Source organism: Triturus cristatus, chromosome 1_1 (genome assembly GCF_964204655.1).
Source record: "Triturus cristatus chromosome 1_1, aTriCri1.1, whole genome shotgun sequence".
NCBI classification, from domain to species: domain Eukaryota; kingdom Metazoa; phylum Chordata; class Amphibia; order Caudata; family Salamandridae; genus Triturus; species Triturus cristatus.
The window spans coordinates 132973270-132979269 of NC_140579.1; the positions used below are offsets into that span (position 1 = coordinate 132973270).

General features: G+C 43.3%; 1 protein-coding gene across 4 annotated transcripts in view; it reads right to left on the minus strand.

Annotated features, from left to right (window-relative positions):
- ACLY (ATP citrate lyase) overlaps positions 1-4895 on the minus strand; it is a 463802-nt gene extending 458907 nt beyond the window's left edge. For 2 of the 4 annotated variants that reach the window (XM_085616958.1, XM_085616652.1), the window contains exon 1: positions 4354-4757. The gene's annotated coding sequence lies outside the window, so the exon portion shown is untranslated. Of the gene's footprint in view, positions 1-4353 lie in introns of all 4 variants that reach the window. The other 2 variants (XM_085616801.1, XM_085616574.1) reach the window with 2 other exon arrangements.
- Positions 4896-6000: the final 1105 nt, after the last annotated feature.

Below are 6000 nucleotides of genomic sequence, written 5' to 3' on the forward strand. Positions count from 1 at the left end.
TTTAAGTTAATCGTGAACAAGGAAAGACTGTGCTGGCGCCGGCATTTCAAGTTGCGACTGATGGCCCGGCACAGGCGCCAGCAGCTAGTGCTGAACTCACTGAGCTATCTCGACGAGTTCGGGCTGGGATGGGACGGAACAGGTTTGAAGTTATTGTAGGGCTGTTACATGATCATCAAAATCCTTGCTGAGAGAGTTCCCTTCCAATGGTGAAGAGTGAGCTCCTGAAACTGATATAAGTTTTTTTAAATCTCACTCCCTCTTCACCATTTACAGATTCCTGGAGACCAGGGTGACCCCTGCACGATCTCCCTCTGTCAACCCAGGGTCGGAATCCCCTAATGCTCCACCCCCGAGGCTTCCGACGCTCTGTGTGACCTGCGGCACATTTAGCCTTCACACAGAATACTAGTGAAGTCAGTCTTCTGCTCTCTGCGCACACTTTCAATGACCTGACCCGAGCATTCGCACCCCTCATACCTTGCTCACCCCGCCCTCCGTCCCGTCTTCGTAAAGAGACACAGAATTAATATACCACCACCTGAGGTGTTTCCTGCTGCGCAGAAACAACAAAACCGCTGCCAGACAAAAACAGCATGTGTATGAGAAACACATGGCCCCATAAAGATAAGTGCTTTGCGACAGACGCAAAGCACACAAGCCAGTTTGGATGGGCCGGACCAAAAAGCGAAAGGGCGGCAACCAAAATACCCCATTTCCAATGACAGGCCACCATTTGGCATAAACGGTGACGCCAGTCAATGGAAATGAGGGGCGGGGCGGGGCTTAAAGCCCTTGTTAGCAATAAATCTCGCCGAGCGAGCAGCACATTCGTACGCTGCAACGCTAGGCGAGACCCAAAAACATAAATAATACTAGTCATGCCAGTTGTTCAGTTGAGACTCTTTCCTTACTAGTTATGCAGCAAGCCTTCCCAGGAATGGAATATCATTTAACGACTGCAAGGCAAACCTTATTATAGGAATTGTTATAAGAGTTGCTAATGAGAACACTAGAATTAAATCCATTAATTTTGCCATTAATGTGTGTGAGAAGTTGCATTGAGAAGTGTTATTGCATTTGTATAATTATTTCTCAATACAGAGTACTGACGCCCCAATGCACAGGCAGCCGAATTGCTGAGACTACCCACTATAAATAAAATATTTATTTCATACCTTAATTCTTGCGTTGGGAGATATATATGAAGAGTGAAACCGTGGATCAGCTAATGTATATGAAGTTTGTAGTGTATAAAAGATTTGCTAAAGCAGTGATGTTTGAACATAGACTAAGTAAATAATGATAAGTTATATTACAAGCCTTATATGTACTCGCTAGGTGATGTATTAGGCTAGGGAAAGTAATACCTTATTGGTTTGGTGTGCAAAAACTAGAAAAACATGGAATATTGTTATTTTTAGATGGTCTTAACATGTTTACTGGTTAGATTTCATCCAAATAAACCTTCAATGTCTTAACAAAAATGATACCTTCCTCCCAAAAAAAATACACTACTCCACCACTACAGAACATTATGCATTGTTTTTTGCGACACAGTTTCTCATCTCCATTTACTACGTTATGAAAATTATTACTGCCACCTACCCTTCCTTTTGAAATAGTAAACAAATGAGAGATACTGATGCCTCCTGATGAGTGTTGTACATGAATCAAACCCTACTGCAGGCTCTCAGGACATAAAGCAAATCTAAAAGAAAGTGCTGCTTGGTGGTTGAATGACCCCATCTATGGGCAAAATGTTTATATGTCAAATTCATAAAATCCAACAAATGAATATCTATAGGGGTATGGTAACCCGTATCTTCTTTCTTAGTACTGAAAAGATACGGGTTACCATACCCCTATAGATATTCATTTGTGGGATTTTATGAATTTGACTAATAATCATCATTGAAATCCTTTTGCCAGCGTGGAAATCTTGGTTGCTGGCCCAATTCTCAAAAACTTTCAGTCTGCATCAGTAAAATGTCAAGAAAGCCCTGAAGAAGTCTCTTTGTAGAGACGAAACGCGTCGGCTAAGATCCTTCATGTCTATGTGATCATGACTCTTCGTATCCATGTGATCGTACAATAAAGAAAAAGATTTTTTTTCAAGAAAAACTGACTGACGTCTTGGACACTTCTTTAGATATTCATTGACTATCCTTGAACGGTGCTGAACCCTTTTGAATGCAATTTTGTGACAGGGCTTTGTCCTGGTAAGGAACATAGAGGGGAGTGTTCCTTGGTTCTCTGCACCGTAAGAATTATATGTAAAGAAAACACTTTTCATTTGTCAAGTGCGGTATCTATAGCCTCTACCCTCATTCTGTGTGTATCGGTTTCTAATATCTGTTTGCAACAAATACCTAACAGGGTTTTGATGTGTTTAATTATGCACTAGAGTTTTTTTATTCTTCTTCATGTTTGCAAACATGATCCGTCTTTCATATGAAAGAGATACACACCAAGGTTGTAAGTAGTTTGTGCGAAAGGTAAAGGTGTGATCATGTATATCGGATAAAGTACCCCCTGGCGTGCATAAGGATATTTTAAGTCATCTTGGAATTCCATGACCATATAGAGGAACGAGGCTCGTTCCTCTATATATGGTTATGAAACTCCTCAGTGACTTGCAATATCCTTATAATGTACACCATGGGGTACTTTATCCCTTATACGCAACGCAAATCCCCTATTTGTCATCCAATAGATCTACCTTTCAGCTAAGATGACCATGGAGCCAAATTGGTCTGCATGCTGCTCCATACAAAATGGTCATTCATTCATGATTTTTTCTTAAAACTTGAGGGTCATTACGATGGCGGACGGACTTCAGTCCATTCGCCATCATTTCGGGGATAGGGACTGCCTGCCTATTAGGCAGGAGTCTCACACATGGAATTACGATGCGACCGCCACCACGGCGGTCATATCTGCAATATTTAACATTGCGGGGGGTGCTGCTAGCTGCAGCACCCGCCGCTATGTTAAAAATGCACCTTGAACATTCCCCTGTAATACCTTATTGTTTTGTTAACTAAAAACTAGAAAAAAGATAGAATATTGTTCGTTTTAGATGCGTCTTAAAATCTTTACTGGTTAGATTTCATCCAAATAAACCTTCAATGTCTTAACAAAAATGATACTTCCTCAGAAAAAAAATCCACTACTCTCAGTAAACAACAGATTAGACAAAAAAAATAATAATAATAAATAATAATAATAATAATAATAATAATAACACACACGCCCTTAAACCTAAACATTATGAATCTTTTTTTGCGACATGGTTTCTAATCTCCATTTACTACCTTATGAAAATTATTACTGCCACCTAACCTACATTTTGAAATAGTAAACAAATGAGACAGATACTGATGCCTCCTTATGAGTGTTGTACATCAACCAAAACCTACTACAATCTCCGGGAACATAAAGCAAATCTAAAAGAAAGTGCTGCTTGGTGGTTGAAGGAACCGGTCTATAATAATAATAGTAATTTGCGTGCTCCTATAATATATTTCTGGTGTCAGAGTATTCAATTTTTTGAAATGCTGCTCTACGACTATCATGTCCTCCCCTGTGCTAATGCCTCATTACCGCCTTCCAGGTTTGATCCGAAAGTGTTAAGTTTATTATTTCGAACTAAAGGGAACCACCTACGCCAATTGGGCGGCAGTGCTGTTTACAGGGTATGGATGTCTGTTTGGGACATACAGAACACCAGTGCAAATTGTGTCTTAAACTGAGCACTGACTTAACAACAGGCTGCGAGCCCACCTACAGAGATTACTGAAAGGCCCATTCTGTATATCGCCGAGTATTTGGACACAACTGTCACTATTGTAAACTAACAAAGACATGTGCTTTGGAAAATATAGATTTCAATTTTAAGTTGCACTGTATACAGAAAATGCATTTTTAAATGAGCACCTATGAAGAAGAAAAATGGGAAGAGGATTATAACTTCAGAGCCAGGTCAGTAAGGCGTGATTGCACAGCCCTTATACATACATACACACACAAAACCAAGTTATAGTGTTGATCTCTGTACTTCATCACCTGATGGGATGACAGACAGATGCCCACTCTGTGCTGTAAGCCACGCTGAGAAGAAAGTACACAATACATTTATCAAACTTTACGCACAACAACGCCAAAGATCTGGGCATGTGTCCCCGTGGTCTCTAGGCACCGGCCTGCTGAGCTACGGAACTCGATCTTGTTTAGCAACCCACAGTCCGCACCCCGAGCGCGCTGTCAAAATGACAGTACCTTTACTTATTATACAGCACTTTAGACACACTAAAAACTCAAAGACGGTTCATTGTGCTTTTCTGTTCTCACCCTTTGCTGTAGTCCTTCCGTTTCCTTCCTGCAAATCAGCACGGAGGTCAGAGGCGCAACTAGGGCCAAATTTCGGGAGGGGTGGGCTAATTCTTCCAGAAATAGGCAAAGTGGAGATGCAGGGACTTTCCAGAGGGGTGGGGAAAAAAACAAAGCCTCGTTAACAAGTAAATGGTCTTCTAAAGACCTGTGAAGTATTCGGGTGCGGCTGTGTGTGTCCCCGGGAAGCTGTCTCAGCCCGGGCTGCCACACACGAAAGGGGGGGGGGGGGGACAGTTTCGCTGAAGCGCTTTGAGTCCAATGACTGACTGACGAGGTGATTGGGATCCAGTCCAGTGCTAGCCTCTTTTTTTGACTTCGTTCTGTCCCACAACCGACTAGAACTCGAACCTACCTGTGTCTCCTCCTCCAGTCTTCTGACTCTCCTCACCAAACCATCTGCTGTATAGCTACATGCTCCACCGACACCCGATTGGCTGAACACCTCGCGTGTGCCATCATTCGGTGAAAAGCCCCGCCCTCGAATGCGTCATCCACTGTTTGACCAGCTGGACAAGTCTGAAAGGAACAAGGGAAGTCTGTCATCAGGTGGCATGGAAATAGAAAGAAGACAACCTGTGGGCTCAGATATACGACCAGCCGCCATCTTTGAGCGAGATCTGGACGCGTTTGCAATAATGAAACAAGCATTTCCAATGCAATAGTCCCCGTATTTGCGAGCGTTAAAAGCTAATGACGTTGTAAATGAAAATTTAAAATATTGTGATACAGAAAAATCATGCGCAAAAATATTGTTTTAGGTAAGAAATATTGATGGTGAAAAAATATATGTTGTTAATATCAGTGTTAAAAATATCTAAGTGCCAAGATTACAAAAGGAGTGATTTTCTGCAGGAACCTCGGTTGTGCATGTGGACAAAGGCCGTGCACGCTCCCCTGTACTACTACCTGTACCTTCCATCTTCCTGCGAAAGAGCACGAGGCATATGTTCAGATGAAGGAACATGAGCTCCACACGGGATGGGGGGTGGAGGGGCCTCGGTTGGTGCACGTGTGATAATCATGAGTGGGTTGGTTGGTGGCACCACAAGTTGTAGCATCCACAGATGACAAAGACTCTGTTCTCCACCATGTGCTGCAGGCTGTACCTTCCATCTTCCTGCGAGAGAGCACCAGGCATCTGTTCAGATGAAGGAACATGAGCTCCACACGGGCTGGGGGTGGAGAGGCCTTGGTTGGTGCATGTGTGATAATCGTTAGTGTGTGGGTGGGTGGCACCACAAGTTGTAGCATCCACAGATGACAAAGACTCTGTTCTCCACCATGTGCTGCAGGCTGTAGCTTTCATCTTCAGAGAGCACAAGGCATTTGTTCAGGTGAAGGAACATGAACTCAGCACTGGCTTGGGGTTAAGGTGCCTTGGTTGGTGCATGTGTGATAATCTTGAGAGTGTGGGTTGGTTGCACCACAAGTTGTGGTGCCCACATAGGACACAGGCCGTGCGCTCTCCCCTGTACTGCTGGCCGCACCTTCCATCGTCCTGCGAGAGAGCACGAGGTGTCTGTTCAGAAGAAGGAACATGAGCTCTGCACGGCTTGCGGGTGCAGGCATCATGCTGTTACACTGTGGGCCAGTATCTGGCTTGTT